This window comes from Gorilla gorilla, chromosome 12 (genome assembly GCF_029281585.2).
Source record: "Gorilla gorilla gorilla isolate KB3781 chromosome 12, NHGRI_mGorGor1-v2.1_pri, whole genome shotgun sequence".
Lineage (NCBI taxonomy): Eukaryota > Metazoa > Chordata > Mammalia > Primates > Hominidae > Gorilla > Gorilla gorilla.
In genome coordinates this window covers 104,292,526-104,314,821 of record NC_073236.2, presented here as the reverse complement: position 1 = coordinate 104,314,821, position 22,296 = coordinate 104,292,526, and positions in this window count along the sequence as shown.

Here is a 22,296-nt window from a genome sequence, read left to right as displayed (position 1 = left end):
GTGGTGTTAGGGGGCATCTTTATCATGTTCCACATCCTAGAGAAAAGGTTTTCAGTTTCTCCTCATTCAGAATGAGACTAGCTGTGAAATTGTTGTCTGTGCCTTTTATTATGTTTATATTCCCTTCATGCTGAGTTTTTTAGAGTGTTTTGATCATGAAGTAATGTTAAATTTTATCAAATGCTTTTTGAGCATCAATTGAAATGATCATGTGGTTTTTGTCCTTCATTTTCTTGATATGATTTATCACATTTATTGATTTGCCTATGTTCAACTCTACTTGCATCCCAGGGATAAATTCTACTTGGTCTTAATAAACGATCTTTTTAATGTGTTGTTGAATTTGACTTGCTAGTATTTTGTTGAGAATTTTTGCATGAAAATACATCAGATATATCAGCCATTGATTTTCTTTTTGTGTTGTGTCTTTGTCTGGTTTTGATTTAGAGTAATACCAGCCTTGGAGAATGCATTTGGAAGTATTCCCTCCTCCTCTATTTTTTTGAAATAGTTTGAGTAGAATTTATATTAGCTCTTCTTTTAATGTTTGGTAAAATTCAGCAGTGAAGCCACTGGGTCCCATACTTTTCTTTGCTGTGAGACTTTTTTTTTATTACAGCTTTGATCATCTTACATTTATTGGTCTGTTCTGGTTTTGGATGTTTTCATAGTTAACTCTTGGTATATTGAATGTGTCTAGAAATTGATCTATTTATTCTCAGTATTTCAATTCATTGCTGTATAGTTGCTCCTAGTAGACACTAATGAACCTTTGAATTTTTGTGGTAGCAGTTGTAAAGTCTCTCTGATTTTATTTATTTTAGTCTTCTCTTTTTTCTTCTTAGTTAAACTGGCTAAACTTTTTTCAATTTTGTTTTATATTTTCAAAATACAATTTTTTTGTTTTATTGATCATCTGTGTTGTTTTCTCCATTTTTATTTATTTCTGTTCTTACATTTATTATTAGTTTTCCTCTACTAATTTTGGGTTTGATTTGATCTTGCTTTTCCAATTTTTATGATGCATTTTTAGGTTGTTTATTAGATGTTTTTCTCCTTTCTTGATATCACAGCTTTTAGCTACAAACCTATCTTAGTACTACTTTTTCTATCTACCATAAGTTTTTGAATATTTCCATTATTATTTATCTCAAGAAATCTTTCAATTTTTTAATAATTACTTAATTAACCCACTGATCATTCAGTAGCATATTGTTTAATTCCCATGTTTGTGTAGTTTCCAAAATTCCCCTTGTTATTAATATCTAGTTTTATTCCACTGTGGTAGGACAAGATTCCTGTTATTATTTCAATTTTTTGAATGTTTTTAGTCTTGTTCTGTGACCTAACATATGGTCCATCCTTGAGAATGATCCATGTTCTGAAAAGAAAAATGTATATACTGCATTTGTTGGATGAAATATTCTGTAAATATCTATTAGGTCCATTTGGTCTATAGTGCAGATTAAGTCCAATGCTATTTTGTTGATTTTCTGTCTGTAAGATCTGTCCAATGCTGAAAGTGTGTGTTAAGATCTGTCCGGTGCTGAAAGTGTCTGTTGAGTTTGGTTGAGATTTCCAGCTATTATTGTATTGCAGTCTATCTCTCTCTTTCTCTCTAATATTTGCTTTATATCAGAGTGCTTCAGTGTTAAGTGCATATATATTTAAAATAGTTAAATCTTCTGGATTAATTGACTCCTTTATCATAATGACATTTTCTCTTATGATTTTGTCTTGAAATATATCTTTTCTGATATAAGTAAAGCTTTGCCTGCTCTTCTTTGGTTTCCATTGACATGGAATATCTTTTTCCATCACTTTATTTTTAAACTATTTATGTCTTTATAGATTAAGTGTAATTCTTGTAGGTAACAAATCATTAGGTCTTGTTTTGGATTCATTCAGCCACTCTATGTCTTTTTATTGGAGGATTTAGTACATTCACATTCCTTGTGTTTATTGATTAGTAAGGACCTAGTCCCACAATTTTGTTGTTTCTTGGTTGTTTTATTGGTCTTCTCTTCCTTGTTTCCTTCCCTCCTGTCTTCCTTTTATTGAAGATAATTGTCTCGGGTGGTATGCTTTAATTTCTTGCTTGTTATTTTTGTGTGTGTGTATCCATTGTATCTTTTCATGAGACTTGCAAATACTATCATAACTCATTATTGTAAACTGGTGACAATTTTACACTGCTTGCATGAACAAAGTAGCAAAAATAAAACTGATAAAAATTCTATACTTTAACTTCATTCCCACACTTTTTAACTTTTTGTAGTTTCTATTCTGTCTGTGCCTTGCAAAGTTGTTGTAGTTATTATTTTTTATAGGTTCATTTTTTCATTTTTCTACTTAACAGTAGTTTACACCATTATAATTACAGTATCATAATATTCTGTGTTTTTCTGTGTACTTAGTATAACCAGTGAGTTTTGTACCTACAGACAAGTTTCCTGTATCTTATTAAGTTCTTTCTGATCAAAGAACTCCCTTTAGCATTTATTGTAGGTTACGTCTGGTGTTGATGAATTCCTCAGCTTATGTTTTTCTGGGAAAGTCTTTATTTCTCTTTTTGTGTTTGAAGGATATTTTTACCAAATATACTAATCTAGGGTACTTTTTTTCTTCTATACTTTAAATATGTCATGCCACTCTCTCCTGCCCTTTAAGCTTTCCACTGAAAAGTCTGCTGTCAGTTGTACTGGGGCTCTATTGTAGGTTATTTCTTTTTGCTCTATTGCTGCTTTTAAGATTTTGAGGGAGTTTGATTGTTAAATGTCTTGAGATAATCTTGTTTGGGTTAAATCTGCTTGGTGTTCTATAACTTTCTTGTACTGGGATATTGATATCTTCTCTAGGTTTGGCAAGTTCTCTGTTAGTACCCTTAGGAATAAAATTTCTACCACTTTTTCTCTACCTCCTCTTTAATGCCAATAACTTAGATTTGGCCCACTGAGGCTACTTTCTAGATCTTGTAGGCATACTTTATGATTTTTATTCTTTTTTTGTTTATCTCCTCAGATTACATATTTTCAAATAGCCTGTCTTGAAGCTGACTAATCCTTTCTTCTGCTTGACCAATTCTGCTATTAACAGACTCTGATGCGTTATTTAGTATGTCAGTTATATTTTTTTAACTCCAGAATTTCTGCTTGATTATTTTTAATGATTTCAATCTTTGTGTTAGATTTACCTGATAGAATTCTGAAATTTTTCTCTGTGTTATCTTGAATTTCTTTGTATTTCCTCTAAACAGCTATTTTGAATTCTCTTTCTGAAAGGTTGCATACCTCTGTTTCTCCAGGATTGGTTTCTGGTAACTTACATTGTCCGTTTGGTGCTGTCATGTGTTTCTGGATGAAATGATGCTTGTGGATGTTTGTCTTTATTGGGGCATTGAAGAATTATGTATCATGTCCTTCATGAGAAGACTTTCCAGGTATTCAAAAGAAGATGAGTATTGTGATCTAAGCCATATCTGCATTAGGGGTCACCCCAAACCCAGTAACACTTTGGTTCTTGAAGATTTATAAAAGTACTGCCTTGGTGGTGTGAACCCCAAAAATCTGAAACTGGTCTCAGTTAATTTATAAAGTTTATTTTGCCAAGGTTGAGGATGCACGCCCACGACACAGCCTCAGGAGGTTCTGACAACATGTGCCCAAGGTGGTCAGAGCACAGTTTAGTTTTATACATTTTAGGGAGACATGAGACATCAATCAACATATGTAAGATGAACTTTGGTTTGGTCTGGAAAGGTGGGATGACTAGAAGCAAAGATAGGACAACTCAAAGCAGGGAGAGGGCTGCCAGGTCATAGGTAAATAAAAGACAAATGGTTGCATTTCTTTGGGATTCTGATTAGCCTCTCCAAATGAGGCAATCAGGTATGCATTTATCTCAGTGAGCAGAGGGGTAACTTTGAACAGAATGGAAGGCAGGTTGGCCCTAAGTAGTTTGCAGCTTGACTTTTCCCTTTAGTTTAGTGATTTGGGGGCCTCAAGATTTATTTTCCTTTGACAGTGGTCTTGGATAAGATCTGGAAGAATTCTCAGGGTTACCAGGCAGAGACTCTTGTTCCCTTTCTTTACTTTCTCCCAAAGAAACAGAGTCTACCTCTCTATGCTGAGTCACCTAGAGTTGGGGAAGGGGTCACATAAGCATCCCTGTGACCACAACCATTGGGATTGCACTGGGTTAGACCTGAAGCCAGTAGAACAGTGGGTCTTATCCAAGGCCTAATCTAACCACTACCTGGCTACCACCTATGTTTGCTCTAAGCCCTAAGGCTATACTATCAGATGGTGTTGAAGACAGCCAGTCTTGTGTCCTTCTGTTTAGGGTAGAAAGTTCCCTTAGGCACTGGGTTGGTCTAGCGATGCTGGCTGGGAGCCATGGATTGGAGTAAAAAAACTACAGGAATCTACCTCATTCTGTATTCCAGTGCAGTGATCTGTCACTCAAACCACAAGACAAAGTCCTTCTCACTCTTTGCTCTTCTTTGCACAGGCAGAGGAACCTAACTTCCTGGCTACCACTGTCACAGGCTCACAGGAATCCCTGCCAAGCTACCACCAGTGTTCACTTTGGACCCAAGGGCTCTTTAGTCAGCAGGTGATTAAATCCTGCCAGGACTAGGTCTTTCCCTTCAAAGCAGCAAGTTCTACTCTGGCCCAGGGTGTGTCTAGATATGTCATTCTGAATCTAGGGCATGAAATTGGGGCCTCGCAACCCTGCCCAGTGCCCTGTCCTACTGTGGCTCAGCTGGTATCCAAGATGCAAGACAAAGTCCTCTTTTCTTTGTCCCATTCTTTTATTATCAAAACACCAGGGGTTTGGTCTAGGTCCTGCTACTCACCACACAAAAAGCCAATCACTGATGTGATGAGTATTGTCAAGGAAGAAGGTTTTAATCAGGTGCTGCAGTCAAGGAGATGGGAGGTCAGTCTCAAATCTATCTCTCTGACCAACTAAAAGTAGGAGTTTATATAGCAGGAAAAAAATGTAACGATGTATAAGTAAATGGGAACTAGTGAAGGGCAAGGAAGGAATCATGATGATTCAGAGATTTGGCATCACATTGCCAAATGTGGTGCCTGTGGTGATCTGGTGAGTTTCAGATCTTTGATACTTTTTTTTTTTTTTAATTTTTAAGGCCTGAAGTTCATTTCCTGAGGAAAAACCTCAGATAAAACAAATTTAAGTTTCGAGCATTAAGACCAGAAGGGTCAATTTCCATTTATTAAGAAAAAAAAAAAAAACCTATTGGGACTATTGGTCCGGTTTCACTCTCCTCAAGAGAAAGAAAGGGGTGTCTTTAGAAGTTGAGCTGCGCTGGCTGGTGATCATGGAGAGTACTCCCTTAGTCACCCCAGCTGGTGTCTTAGTAGGTCACATGGTCCTCAAGTCACTGTCTTCAAGCTTAGCACAGTACTGGGACTCATCTATAAGTTGCATTGTGTCCTAGACTACTTTTCAAGTTTATTTAAGGCTTCTGAGCACATTAGCCCACTATGACAAGGCTTGCCAAAACAAGTTGAGACTGCTGAGATGGGCAATTCCCTTCTGGTTAGGGCTGATCTAAATTCTTCCCCCATGGGTGGGTATCTGCTGAGTTCAGCCCAGTTTTGCTTCCTGCCGTGACAGGGCAACACTGAGTTCAATTGCAGAGTCTCCCAATCGTTGCACTCTCTCTTCCCCAAACACACAGATTCTCTGTGCCACATCTTTGCTGCCAACAGATTGAGGAGTAGTGGTGTAATTCAAGTCTGTCTTTTCTACCCTCTTCAGAGCCTCTTTCAGTGATACAAAGTTAAAAAGAGTTACTGTGAGTGCTCACCTGGTTTTTGGTTCTTATGATGGTATTTCCTTTGTATTGATGGTTGTTAAATTTGGTGTTCCTGTGGGGGGAGCAATCAGTGGAAACTTCTATTTGTCCATCTTGATCTGCCCCTCAGAAAAGCTTTATTTTTAAATAGGGAAATGAATAAACATTACCAGAAGTTTTTTTAAATATTGTGCTAAAATTTTTGTTTTGGTTTGCAAATAAAAATATTTGCAAAAAATTTATTTTCTTATTTCGAATGGAAATTCTCATATGTCCCTCTGGAACTTGGTGGCAGCTGGAAATGAAGAAATTCACTGGGCAGGTTGAAAATTCTAAAATATACAGAAAACCAAGTATTCTCAAGGTGATGTTTATGTTGTGTGATCATAATTAAAATGAGCCTTAGTTTAAAAATAGCTAAAAATAAGTAAATAGCTGAATTTGCTTTTAGATAGCTTTTAAGTAAATTTGAAATATGTTATACATGAACATTCCTTTATACTTTATATTCTGCCTCCAAATTTAGCAATATGTTTTCATTTTCATTTTTTTCTTTTTTCACCTAATTGAACCCTATGTATTTAATATATTAGGTACATTATGCCAATTGGAATCATCTGGGGAATAAAGTATATTAAGTAATTAGCCAAAAACTCTTAAATTCATATATTATATGAAAAGTTATTGTTCAATTCCCACCTATGAGTGAGAACATGTGGTGTTTGGTTTTTTGTCCTTGCAGTAGTTTGCTGAGAATGACGGTTTCCAATTTCATCCATGTCCCTACAAAGGACATGACCTCTTCATTTTTTATGGCTGCACAGTATTCCATGGTGTATATGTGCCACATTTTCTTAATCCAGTCTATCGTTGTTGGACATTTGGGTTGGTTCCAAGTCTTTGCTATTGTGAATAGTGCCTCAATAAACATACATGTGCATGTGTCTTTATAGCAGCATGATTTATAATCCTTTGGGTATATACCCAGTAATGGGATGGCTGGGTCAAATGGTATTTCTAGTTCTAGATCCCTGAGGAATCGCCACACTGACTTCCACAATGGGTGAACTAGTTTACAGTACCACCAACAGCGTAAAAGTGTTCCTATTTCTCTACATCCTCTCCAGAACCTGTTGTTTCCTGACTTTTTAATGATCGCCATTCTAACTGGTGAGAGATGGTATCTCAGTGTGGTTTTGATTTGCATTTCTCTGATGGCCAGTGATGATGAGCATTTTTTCATGTTTTTTGGCTGCATAAATGTCTTCTTTTGAGAAGTGTCTGTTCATATCCTTCGCCCACTTTTTGATGGGGTCGTTTGTTTCTTTCTTGTAAATTTGTTTGAGTTCATTGTAGATTCTGGATATTAGCCCTTTGTCAGATGAGTAGGTTGCGAAAATTTTCTCCCATTTTGTAGGTTGCCTGTTCACTCTGATGGTAGTTTGTTTTGCTGTGCAGAACCTCTTTAGGTTAATTAGATCCCATTTGTCAATTTTGGCTTTTGTTGCCATTGCTTTTGGTGTTTTAGACATGAAGTCCTTGACCATGTCTATGTCCTGAATGGTATTGCCTAGGTTTTGTTCTAGGGTTTTTATGGTTTTAGGTCTAACATGTAAGTCTTTAATCCATCTTGAATTAATTTTTGTATAAGGTGTAAGGAAGGGATCCAGTTTCAGCTTTCTACATATGGCTAGCCAGTTTTCCCAGCACCATTTATTAAATAGGGAATCCTTTCCCCATTGCTTGTTTTTCTCAGGTTTGTCAAAGATCAGATGGTTGTAGATATGCGGGATTATTTCTGAGGGCTCTGTTCTGTTGCATTGATCTATATCTCTGTTTTGGTACCAGTACCATGCTGTTTTGGTTACTGTAGCCTTGTAATATAGTTTGAAACTGGAAACCATCATTCTCAGCAAACTATCGCAAGGACAAAAAACCAGACACCGCATGTTCTCACTCATAGGTGGGAATTGAACAATGAGAACACATGGACACAGGAAGGGGAAACATCACACTCTGGGGACTGTTGTGGGGTGGGGGGAGGGAGGAGGGATAGCATTAGGAGATATACCTAATGCTAAATGATGAGTTAATGGGTGCAGTACACCAACATGGCACATGTATACATATGTAATAAACCTGCACATTGTGCACATGTACCCTAAAACTTAAAGTATAATAATAATAAAATAAAATAAAATAAAAAAAGAAAAATTAAATGCAATCTCTTTTTTCACCAATCAGAATTCTGGACAAATAATAAATTTTTAAAATACAGTATAATACATTTTTATCTTGTACTCATTGTTAGTCTTCCACACTATAAAACAAAGCCTTATGACAGAAAATTTTGTCTTTTTCTTTATTTCTTTATTTAAGGACCTAAGACAATGCCTGTAACATATTAGCTCCTAAAAAATCTACTTACTAATGTAGAAACAAATATATTCAATGTTAGTCTTTAAATTTTTTTCTGTATAAATCTAGACTATTAATATTAACAGAGAAATGAACACATGTCTATACAAAAACATGTACAGTATCACTCATAGCAGCATTATAAATAATAGCCAAAAAGTGAGAATAACTCAAATTATCACCTTGTGAATACATAAATGAAATGTGGTACTTCCATACAATGGAATACTATTCAACATTTTTTTTTTTTTGAGACGGAGTCTCACTCTGTCACCCAGGCTGGAGTGCAGTGGCAAGATCTTGGCTCACTGCAAGCTCCGCCTCCCAGGTTCATGTCATTCTCCTGCCTCAGCCTCCCAAGTAGCTGGGACTACAGGCTCCCACCACCACGCGCAGCTAATCTTTTGTATTTTTGGTAGAAACTGGGTTTCACCGTGTTAGCCAGGATGGTCCTGATCTCCTGACCTTGTGATCTGCCTGCCTCAGCCTCCCAAAGTGCTGGGATTATGAATGAGCTGCTAATGTATGCTACTACTTGGATAAATATGAAAAACATCATTTTAAGTGAAAGAAGCTAGATACAAAACAAATTGTATGATTCTGTTCATATAGAAAGTCTAGAAAAGAAAAATTTATAAAGACAGAATGTAGATCAATGGTTTCCAAGGGCCATGGTAGAGTGTGGTGTTTAAATGAAAATGAGAATGAGAATATTTTGGGCTGATGAAAATATTTTTAAAACTGGACTAAATCATTACTAAAATCATTTATTATATACTTAGAATAAAGAGGATTATGATATTTAAACTATTTCACAGTAAAACTAGTTTAAAAAGCATAGCATATAAGTATATATACATAAATATGTATATATGTGTGTGTATATATATATATATATATTCTGTATATATTCTGTTTTCACACACACACCCACACACACGAAGAAAAATATGTACAAGAATATACAACTTGTTTCCCTAAATTAAATCAAGAAACTTATTAGTGGTTACATTTGGAACAAAATATTTGAAGGTATGAGAGATTTTTCTCTCATCATGTTTATCTTTTTAAACAAGTTGAATTCTCAAAACTTATAAATGTATTATTTTTATTTAACAACAATGTCAAAAACATTTTAATTAAAATATGTAAAAATTGAAGTCTCACTTGCCGTCTGATTTCCAAAACTTGACCTGTTCTGTACGTATCTTTAAATTAAAATTTGTCTGACTCATACAGTGACCATATGTATATACTTGCTAGAGAACATTGAACACTGTTGGCTTAATGTCTTTTGATGACTATGATTCTGTCAGAGATAATGCAGCTTTTCATTGAACTCATTATACTTAATATATTATTTAAAACTATCAGCTGATAACCGATTTATTTATCTTTATCCATAATGTGAAGTACTTTCCAGGTCATTTTGTTATGTTTATCTAAATGCTCCCCCATTTCTGTTATGCACCAGAATAAGCTGGGGAGCTTATTAAAAATGCGTCTTTCGGATCACATCCAAAATATTTCTGTGTTGTAGTTTCCTATTGTATTCTGGAAACTGATTTAAAAAAAAAAAAAAAGAATACCAGTGATTCTGATGCAGGTGGCCCTCAAACTATGCTTTGCCAAACATTGGTCTTGAGTAAGTCAATCATAATGGAGCTCATATCTAATTGGGGGGATCTCAAAAAAGTCAATTTATTTGGAACTAGGTGTTTTCCAACACATTTGTGGTCTATTAGGGGAAAATACTACACTGTGATGTTTGTATCCTCGAACATAGGTAAGCATTTAGCTAAATAGCAAAATCTATGCTGTTACAACCAGGATGACACCTCCTACTGTCACTCATGATACACAGTGGCAGAGTGACTTCCGAACAGCAAATGTCCTTTCAATGATAGACAAAGAAACTACACTTAAAAGTTCTCATTGGAGCAATTCCAATTATAGATTTACAGAATTTATGTAAGTCATACAACACATATCAGCCTGAGACATAGACCAAATGGAATGCAGAACAGGAGAACCAGTAGAATAACACAAGAAGAGACATGTCTCTCTTAACAATTTCTCCAAATGGAGCTCACAAATTCCCTTATTACAAACACTTAAGAGTTATTACCAAAATTACATGGTTATGTCAGTAGTAGGTTCCCATATATCTTATTCATCTAAATTGTTCAGTTAAATCTGAACATTTCATTATCTACTACAATTCGAGTCATTAACTGATCCTTTTATTGTCATGTTAAAATTCAAATTAAAGAAATCCTTTGAGTTTATTAAAAAATGATACAGGCAGCCATACAATGCAAAATTTACCTTTTACAGGAACAGATAAAATGTAAACATTAAACACACAAACAATAATGTTTTCCTAGGCCATGCACAGTGGCTCACACCTGTAATCCCAGAACTTTGGGAGGCTGAGGCAGGCACATCATGAGGTCAAGAGATCAAGACCATCCTGACCAACATGGTGAAACCCTGTCTCTACTAAAAATACAAACATTAGCTGGGCATGGTGGCACGCGCCTGTGGTCCCAGCTACTTGGGAGGCTAAGGCAGGAGAATCGCTTGAACTTGGGAGGAGGAGGTTGCAGTGAGCTGAGGTTGCACCACTCTGCACTCCAGCCTGGGTGACAGATTGAGACTCTGTCTCAAAAAAAAAAAAAAAAAAGTAATATTTTCTTAAGGAACAAGGTGGGAAACGTGAGTGTGATATGCCAAAAAAGTAATGTGTGTGCATGTGTGTGTGTGCATATATATATACACATGTCTGTGCATATATGTGTGTATAAATATATAGACAGGAATAAAAGTACATGTATAGACCAATGGTAATAAAGTATGACATGAAGACCATCTTTCATTCAACCACTTGTACCTAAGATAAGGAGAAGAAATAACGAAAGGAGCAAGGAAAGGAGAAGAAGACAAGGATACACTCTGTCAATAGTAAGATTCTGAGACTTGATTTAAGAGATTTGGTAGGAAATAATATTAGATAACTCTGCCTCAGCCCAGTTGATTCTTTGGGAAATTTGACACAGATCACCCATTTGAACAGCCCCTCCAAAGCAAAGGCAAAATATTCCTTTGATTCTTTCCTTGATACATGACTGCCTGACATAGTTATGACACAGAGATAACTATTACACTATCACTCTTCATTGATGACTTACAGGACTTCCTATAAGCCACTGAGAAAATAATCTGATTTATCTGGTTTGTCTCATTTTAAATCCTAAAACAGAAACTTACTATAGGAAGTCCTTTTTTATATAGTACAAACCAAAGTACTTCAGGTCATTATTTTCCAGTGTATTTTCCTAAAGACCACCTAGGTCAAAGAACTCAGATTTGCTTCTTAAATTTCTATAATCTTGTATTGAAAACAAAATCAACTGAACAGAATTTTAGGATTGATGTTATATATTTTGTATTTTTAACCAATACCCTAAGGGATTCTGGTGAATCCTTGAGAACAGCTCTCTAGATGGTGAAGATGACAATACGATTCTGCTGTGCAAGTCTAATTCAGGTTCATGTGCTGATTTGTATTTATCACTGTAGCAGGCTGAATAGTAATCACACAAAGATATCTGTGTCTTATTTCCTGGAACCTGCATCTGTTACCTTATAAGGAAAAAGAGTTCAAAGACGTGATTAAATTGAGGATCTTGAGATGGAGTGATTACAGTGGATTATTCAGGTGGGTCTTAAATGTTATTGCAAGTGTCCTTATAAGAGAGTGGCAGGAGGAGATGTCATATAGACACACAGGAGAAGCGATATGCAGATGGAGCAGAGAGAGATTTAGAGATGTTACTCTTGAGGTGGGAGTGATGGAGCCACAAGCCTAGAAATTCCAGTAACTTCCAAATGCTGGAATAGTCCAGGAAGTGATTCTCCCCTACAAGAAAAACCATGACCCAGCTGACACGTTGATTTTGTTCCAGTGGAACTAATTTCAGACTTCTGGCCTCCAGGACTGTAAAGGAACAGAAGGATATTATTTTAAGCCACCAGGTTTTTGGTAATTTGTTAGAGCAACCACGAGAAACTGGTAAAGGCCTCATGGGACAATGAACCAATTAAGCAATAGGTAAATTGACTTAATTCTATTTCCCTTTACTGGATTGAAGGAGAAATTACCTCATTTGTCAGGTTTTCTTTGCAAGCTTTGGGCAGTAATCAGAGTGAGGGCAGTCATAATAGGAAACCAGTAAAATTGTTATTGCACTTTCAAAAATGGCCAGTGAAAATCAACAAACGTGTTCATGGGACAATTATCCCCTTATTGTATCTAAGAGTTATTTCTTGCTAGATCCAAGATGGCAAATGGAAGAACAAATTGTTGGAGCAAGAAAGGAAAGAGAGATGCGTATAGCAAACACTGTAATTAGTGGGGAAAGACCACAAAACAGAAAAGTATGAAGAAACAAAGTGGCGCAAGAGGGCCAAATGTGTAAAAGGTTGAGTGATGCATTTATAAATTGAATCTCAAGCATGTAGTAAAAAGCCTAGCACAAAGAAGACAATAAGTGATTGTTGAATTGATAAAACATTTTTAAGGTTCCAGTCTAAAGTATGCACGGCAAAGTGTTAAACTGAGCCCAATATGTAAGCAAGGAGAAATCAGAATGTGGATAATGGTATTTACTGTAACTGAGTCATGGGCTCTAACATGCTGTAATCATTGTTGTCATATAGGAATTGTAGTCAAGGTTCATTGTGAACTCTATTTGAAATATTATAAACATCCTCCAGTGGTGTCTTATAGGGACAGTTTAACCAACAGTAGTCCTTATTTTTGTGCCAGGATAGAGAAGGGAGTGGAACATGGATTATGCAGTTCAGTTGTTTAATAAAAATTGGGAGATGGGTAAACAATTACACACCTTAATCTAGAAAAAATAGGCAAGTAGAAATAAGTAGCAGGGCTAGAAGAGTAATTTGGAAGTTCCTTAAATTAAACAGTTTTATTTTACTATTCCCAAGGATTCTGAAAGTTTTTTAATTTTTATTTTTCATTAAAATTTTCTATCAATGTTTGATTTCACTGGAGATGTTAGCTTATTTCATTATCATAGAGCTCTTTATAAGTAGCTTGGGACAGAGCTGATCAAGAAAACCACAGTAAGTAAACTGCTTCTGAAAACCTTTAATAAGTAATGTACTATTATTACTTATTAAAGATAATACCTATAAAATGAAAATATAACTCCTATTGTCTGAGCATGGGGAAGTCAGCCAACCACTTCTCTTCACTGTAAGAGTTTCTTCCAAATGGCAGAATAAATACTCTAGTGACAAAATGAACACCCAAGCCCTTTCTTACTTAAGGTTTTTGGCTATGCATTCCTTTCTCTTGAATAACTCACTTTCTACCCAAGGAAATGTGGAGTCATCCCTCACTGTTCTCCTCCCTCACTTCTCACATTTGATCACTCTCAAAGACAAAGAATTACTCTTTCTCCAATTTCTCATTTCCTAAAGATGACGTCCCCATTTATTTCCAGGTGGGGACAAAATTTTCATTATCATTACCAATTTAAATTTTCAATACCTTGATTTGCTTATCACAATGGGGAAGAGGTGACTTCTCCAATTGATGAAGTAGGTTATATTATTTTATTAGGTGGACTAATATGAAAACCAATGCTTGTGCATGGTTTTCCTTCACATTGCTTACCCTGTTTTTCCCTGTTGTTAGCCCCTTTAGCCTCTTAGGTCTAACTGTACTCAAATGTGATGAACTCATTTTACTGCATGTAGAAGATGTAAAAGAAAAAGAAAAAGGAAAAGAAAAACTTAGTTCTAAAAGGTCTGGTTAAGATTTTTCTCTCCTAGGTCCAGTTTCTCTAACCCTGACTGATTTAATAAGTCATGACAGCTCTTTACAATATCCCTGACTGCCTTTATTTGGGGATGAATAAAATAAAGAATCATCATGTTAGTCTCTGGTTCCTGACTCATTCTTTTATTTTGCTTCTCATGGAGTTTTATACTTTGCAGAGTAAACAGATATTTAATTTTGAGCTCATGCTTCCTTATAACTACTCTCTCTTGGTTAAGAACCAGAAAGGAGAAAATGGTGTTTTATTATACTATACCAAACCTCCCAAACTTTATTAGTCCTGTTAATTTTAAGGTTTTAATAATTATCTATTATTTTATTTTGTTTTCTTGCCTTTTTTTGGGATATTGAGGTCTCTAGATGGAATAACATCAATAAACTTCTAACCAATCTTCAGTCTTTTCTAACATTCTACTGACATTATGCTCTTTGTGAGATGTATCTTGGTAGATCAATTTCCTAGGTGTGAAACCTGTATAGTGACATGGGATGCTGCTCTCAGAAGGGCTCTTCACTTGGTTTGATGATCTGTTATATTTTCAAGTTCTTAATTTTATCTTATAAATTGTGTTTTGTTAGTGGAAGGTGATTTTAAAAATGGGGCATGCATGTGGGCAGAGGAAATACATGCAATATGTGCCCTCTGTTTCTTGATGATTCATTCACACACAGAGTCAATGATGCTCCATGAACACAAAATTCTAGTGAGTCCATAAGCATGGGAGTTCAGTGAGATTTAAAGTTCAAAGTTCAGCTTAATTAACACTAGATTCATGTAAACAAAAATGTTACATTTGCTACAGTAATAATGAATTTCCATTTATCAGGAAAAGGAAATCAGCTTCATCCATTGGAAGAATTCTTTTTTTTTCCTCCTCTTCAAAAGTACAGATTGACCTAAATTCTAGAAAAGAGTTTAGAAAATTATATTACATAATGAAATATGTTAAATGCCACAAGAAACATGAGTTACCTTCAAGAGATACATATAAAATTGTTTGATGATAGAGTTTTTTATTAAGTGATGAAGGAGAATTTGTTAAATGAGAGCTGGATCAATTTACTCTGTTACAAGTTAGCTAGACTGTCTGAAATATGTTTAAAGAGGATGGAGATTATGCTTTGGGACCAGAGGGTCAATAACACATCTTCCAAAAAGTACTGTATATCTATGATTCACAAGAATGTTAGACCTAGGATAATATCTGCTCTGCATGAGAAGCTAGCAGATCTTCAGTTCATGCTGAAACTACAGTTAAATTCTAGTAATTGAATCCAAGATAAATGTTGGTAAAGTTTCTGACAAAGAGAGTTTGGCATATCATTTTTAGGTGCCTACAGCCAAGTAAATTATATTAATTAGACAGAAATTCACAGAATAAATTATACTTAATTAGCCTGATCCACACAAATTATAATGAAGACAAATGAACTAACTGAATTGCAGCAAATCAGGCAGGATGAGACACTTCTAGATTATATTCCAAATGTGAAATTTTGGTAGTCTGAATCTTTTATGGGGAGAAATCTGGGACTTCTTCACTCAATCCTATTTATATGTCAAAGATTTTTTTTTTTTTTTTTTTGAAACAAGGTCTTACTCTGTCACCCAGACTGGAGTGAAGTGGTCCAATCTTGGCTGACTGCAACCTCCACCTCCCAGGCTCAAACAATCCTCCTGCCTCAGCCTCATGAGTAACTGGGACCACAGGCATGTGCCACCATGCCCAGCTAATTTTTTGTATTTTTTGTAGAATTGGGGTTTGGCCATGTTGCCCAGACTTGTCTTGAACTCCTGGATTCAAGCAATCTGCCCACTTCAGTTTCCCAAAGAGCCGGGATTAGAGGCATGAGCCACCGTGCCCAGCCATTGTATGCTAAAGTATTAATACAATTTTAAAAGATTTTATATTATTTTTTCCACACAGTAAGAAATTTCTTGTTGCTCTGGATTTTCATTTTATCGTATGGCAGAAGGCCTTCCAACTGTCATATCAGAGTAAAGGAAACATGAGGCAGGATAGGAAGGCACAATGTTGCGGGTGTGGCTGAACACAGATGGGGGCCAATAGCCTTTTGCTCCCTCCCTCATTATCTCTCTTTTTCCCTTCCTTCCTTCCTTCCTTCCTTCCTTCTCTCCCTCCTTCCTTCCTTCCTTCCTTCCTTCTCTCCCTCCTTCCTTCCTCTCTTCCTTCTTCCCTTCTTCCTTCCTTCCTTCCTTTCCTTTTTACTTTCAAATTAGAAAGTTGTGTTATTTTACTGGGAAGGAACCAATTTCCCCCTAATGGCAGAAGATGATAATGTGAGGCAACAGAGACCAGAGGATGGTAGAGGCCAGAGGATAGTATAGAGATAACAGATGATAATGGTTAATTGATTGTCCCACGAAAAAGACAACCCTTAGGGCATATATGATAGAATTATCCAAATCTAGAAAATATTAAACATTTAACAAATTCAGCATCAAACTTGGTCTTGGCCAGATTCTGGCAAATATCATAGAAGATTTTCAATTCATTAACTCATTTATTTATTTATTCACTCAAAAAACATTTGATTATCTTTTGCGTTTGAAGTTACCTGCCCCATATCAGGAGAAGTAAGCAAGCGGGACAAAGATTTAAACATAAGACCAAGAACTGTAAAACTACTATTAGTTTGGTGCAAAAGTAAAGGGGTTTGGCCAAAACCACAGTTACCTTTGCACCAATCTAACAGAAGAAAACAGAGGAAAAGCTATACAACACTGGTCTCAGCTATATATATGTATATATTTTAATTTTGACCCCAAAAGTGCAGGCAGCAAAAGAAAATAGACCAATGGGATAATCAAACCAAAAAGCTTCTGTATAGCAAAGAAAACAACAGAATAAAGAGAACCTATGAATTGGGAGAAATTTTAAGATTCTGAAAGAATCTATAAACTATAAACTTTATACAAGGACAATGAATAATCTGATTAATAATTAGGCAAACGACTTGAATAGACCTTCCTCAAAAGAAGACATGTGTATATCTAACAGATAAGCAAAACATTCTCAATATCACTGATCATTGGGAAGGAGAAAATTCAAAATCACAGTGAGATATCACCTCATACCTATAAGAATGGCTAATTTAGAAAATTTTTAAAAAGACAAAAGATAAGTATTAGCAAGGATATAGAGAAAAGATAACATTTGTGAATTATTGATGGGAATGTAAATTAATGCAGCCACTATGGAAAACATTATGAAGGTTCCTCCAAAAACTAAAAATAGAATTACCAAGTGATCCAACAATTCAATTTCTGGTTATTTACTCAAAAGATCTGAAATTAGTATGTTGAAGAGATGTTTGCAATCCCATGTTTACTGATGCATTATTCACAGTAGTCAAGTTATGGAATCAATGTAAGAGTCCATCGAGGGATGCATAGATAAAGAAAATATGGTATTTATAGTCAGCCCTCTGTATCTGGAGGTTTGGCAACTGCAGAAACAACCAACTGCAGATTAAAAAATCTGAAATAAATAAATATTAACAGTGGAACAATAAAAATGATACAAATCTTAAAAATACAGTGTAACAGCTATTTAGATAGCATTTCCATTGTATTAGGTATTATAGAAAATCTAGAGACAATTTAAAATATATAGAAGAATGAGAATGTGCATAGGTTATAGGTAGACACTACACCATTTTATATAAGGGACTTGAGCATCCATGGATTTTGGTATGCAGGAGTTCTGGAACCAATTCCCCATGGATACCAAGAAATGACTATACACACAGTGGAATATTATGCATTCACAAAAAGGGAAAAAATTCTGTTATTCATGACAACATAGATGGAATTAGAGAATATCACCCTAAGTGAAATAAGCCAAACACAGAAAGACAAATACTGCATGTTCCCAATTATATGTGGACTCTAAAACGATGGGACTCATAGAAGCAAGAGTAGAATGGTGGTTACCAGATGCTGGTGAGGAATGTGGAATTGATAGTCAAAGAGTACAAAGCTTAACTCGGGTAAAAGGAATAAATTATATATTTTTAGATCAATAGCACAGGATGGTAAATATAGCTAATAACTGAGTAATGCACATTACAATGTCACTAAGAGTAAATTTCAAATATTCTTATCACAAAACAAGTTAAATATTTGAGGTGATAGATATGTTTATTAGCTTAATTTAATCGTTCCGCATTTTGTTCAAAAATGGTAACACCACTTTTTATCCCATAAATATATACGACTATAATTTGTCAACATGTAAGAAAAAAAGCAAAGGAAATAATACATTTCTTTCTGTGTTAGACATGACTGCATTTTTCCAGATGCCTTTAGCCATAACATAATACATACAGACAATACTGATTGTCCGTGGACTTGAGCTATCGATAAATTTTTTGCAGTAAGAGCTGGCAATTCAAATGGCTTTTTGAAAGATAGCAAGAACTCTTTCAATTAGAATCACCGTGGAGAATTTCTGAGCCTTGAACACAAGGCTACTTGTCTTCAAGGCTCAGAATTCCATCCATGTTGGAATTCTGAGTGTTGCTACTGAGCAATCCTGAAATCAAAAAAGAGAAGGGAGAAACTGACTTTCCAGCATAGTAATTTTTTTAAAGACAAAATATAATTGAAATCATTCTGTATATCTAAAATATGTAATTTATACCTAATTTATAGTAAGTAATCAATATTTATATGTGACCTCAAACTATTTATCTAGAATATCCCTTAATTATGCAGTAAATTTATTATCTAGTCCTAATTTCAGAATAGCATTATTTTGGGTACAGAATACATGTCTTTATTATTACAAAAGCTTATCCTTAATATTTTTTGATGATGTGCCTCAGTAACCCCACTTTGCCTAAAAAATATCTCCCCATGAGTAAATCTTCAGCAAATGCTTGGTAAAGATCTTCAGGTGGTTTTGAAGTCCCTTTCTAACTACAAACCATTGCTATAGGGGAGCCTTCCGGTGTTTGCTTTTATAGTCTAAGGTATTTCATTTACCTCACAAGGCTGTCATATTTACTTGTAATCCAATCTACCCAAGTCTTCATCCATAAAATAACACCAATGACATTTAGAGTTAAAGTGGAATATTATTTAACCATTACCAATTACTGTGAGGATGGAATTTTCCCAAAGAATAACACCGGCTTATTCCCACTTCTTTATTCGCTCCGCTAGTAGAGAGTTGTAGTGCCTTGGAGAGCCATGTAGATGTTTGACACAGCACTCCTCCCTTCACTTCGGAGGATGCCTCTTAAAAAAATACTTTATGGAATAAGTTTTACCATGGCCATTCCCCTACATTTTACATATATGACACAAACAGTAGCTCATAATTTATTATTTATATGTATCAGTACATTATTGTTTGAATTGGGCATGTATAACTTGACCATTGGCAAAGTGAGTTGCTGCTTATCTGTCATTCCTCTATGAAAGTGGTGCAGCACCCTATAAAAAGGATGTGCATGCATTATCAGTTCCCCATTAATTGATGTAAAGGAGAGTTACAGTTATTATAAAACAAGGAGAGAACTTGTCATGGAAACAATAAAGAATTAAATGATTTGCTCACACTCAATCAAATTCACATAATTTGGATTAGTCACGAACTGAATTTAGGAAAGGAAAAATTTCTAATGTGGCTTTTAATAAGGAGCCCTTGGGGGTAAAAGTGGTTTATCACCACAGTTATTTTAATATTACAAAATAAAACAGTATTACCAAAGTACATGACCAGAGCTCTCTGAAATTTATGTTCAGGCCCCGAATTTAAAATTTCTCTCCTAAAGGTATATGGTGTTATCCAGTTCCCTACCTTTCTGGGGAAAGACTTGTTTGATAGACATATGGCATAAAGACTGTAAGACACTTGTAAATCTATTTAGCAAGAGAAAGAGGAACAAGAAAGTCTGATGCAGGAGGGATGCTACAGGAAAACAAATTAGATGGAGCTTGTTGCTAGGAAACAAGGCAAACTAAGTGCATTGGAGTAGTTAGGTGGGTAACTCTGCCAGAATAACAGCCCTGCACATCCATGCAGAGATGGAAGTGGAACAGATTCGCAGCCTATGTCAGGGAACAACACTAACTTTGAAATATAGCCTTGTAGGTACAGAGAAACCTCACTTTATACATACTCTGAGCCAGAAAAGAGAAGAAAAGAGGAGGGGAATAGTCAAAGAATCTTATTAGCCCACATCTATAGTCCATCCCTAAATTAAATTTGAATGTAGCCCAATTTTATTTCAAAGTTATGATATTTCTCACAAGCTCCATTGTAAAGTAGAAATATTCCTATTTAGTAATATTTTTTACCCAGAGCAAAAATCAAGGAAATCTTGACAACAATAATCATAGTTTGAGGCGATAAAACAGATGGGGGTATTTCCTGGGTAATGAACTGACACACTGAGTTTTCAGTTTCCACTGGGGATTGTCTACTCTACATGGTCCAGACAAAACGTCCTATACCACCTTTTTCCTGAATTTCATCTTTAGTTTCTCTCTCTCATTAGTACTGATCATTCTTGTGTTCTGTTCAAATGCATTTAGGGCATTCGATTGTACTATGAGTTTCTAAGGGAAGTGTACTCTCCATTTACTTATATTAATAACATCTAGATTGAGCCATGGATGGCAATAAATACATAAGAAATATTTATTGTATATTTGAAACAATGACTGAATATTTATTTTATTATTCATACATTTTCTTTTCTTTCTTTATATGTGCATATTCTATCTTCCTGAAAAATATTTAAGCCCTTTAAGAATAATACAGAGTATCCATATTTTTTATTCCTCCCTTAATCAAAGTAGTTTAAAATTAAGCAAAAACCAGATATTTGAAGAGTACTCATTATGTTAAATTGAATAACTCTAGTCAGGTAATTCATTTGGAGAAAGGGCAAAGCTGTGCGAGCGAGACTCGAAATAGAATTTGAAAGCAGTTTAATAGCCTCGATTTTTTAATGAGATTGCTGCAGTTTATAACAATGGCAGTGACAAAATAAAGTAAAAACAGTAATGGTAAACATTCATTAAATACCTGAGCAACATTCTAAGCACCAAGAATACAGAAAAAAAATTAGACAATAACCTCTGCCTTCACTGAATTTACTATCCAGTTGGGGGAGGCAGACAATAAACCATAAAATATATAGAGTGCTAAATGATGATAGATCCCACAGAGAAAAAAAAAGCAGGAAAAGGGAAAACAGAATATTGGGATATGGTAATCCTCAATACTATGATCTAGGGGAAAGGTTGCATTTGAGTTAGGATCCACACCAGGTGAAAGAGGAACTGGAGTTTCCTGAAAATAATTCTAGGAAGAGAAAACAGCAAATATAAATGTCCTGAATAGGAGGGTGCCTAGGGAACAGCAAGGACAGAAGTGTGGCTAGAGCTGAGTGAGCAAAAAAAAAAAAGGAGAAATAGGAGAAAACGTCAGAGAATTTACAGCAGGTAAATCCTGTTCAACCTTGATGGTCACGACAATGCCTTTGTCTTTTTCTTTCTGTGACGTGCTGGATAATTGAAAGGAATTGAGAACAGTTACGTCATGCTTGGACTCTATTAGAATCTCTTTGACTTCTATTTTAAGAAAAGACTGAGGAAAGTCCAAGAAAAAAACAGCTAGACTATAAAAGGGATGTGGCAATAACCTAAATTTGGTTTGGATCAAGGTGTTATGATGGAAGTAATGAGAAGTGGTAAGATTCTAGAAACATTTTAAAGGTAGAAAAATCGGGTTTTCTGACAGTGTGAATGTAGAGATTTTGGCCTGAACAACTGTAATGATGGTATTGTCTTTGACAGACATAGAAAATACTGTGGCATACAGGTTTGGCAGTAAATTGTTGTGAGCTTCTTGAAGGATGGGTTAGGATCTTGGTCATATACACGTAAAGATTGCAATGCTTATTAGACAATCAAGTGGCAATGTCTACCAGGCAGTTGGATATACAAGTCTGATGTTCTGGGAAGAGGCCTTACCTATAGATATAAATTTGAGAAAAATATTAGAATTGATTGAATTACATCCTTATTCATGTAAGAGGTAATAAGATCTATTAGGTAAGTGGAATTGATTGCTTTTATCAGCAGCAAAGTGAATAAGTTAGAATAATTGGGAATAGATTCAAGAAAGGGTTAGATGTAGTA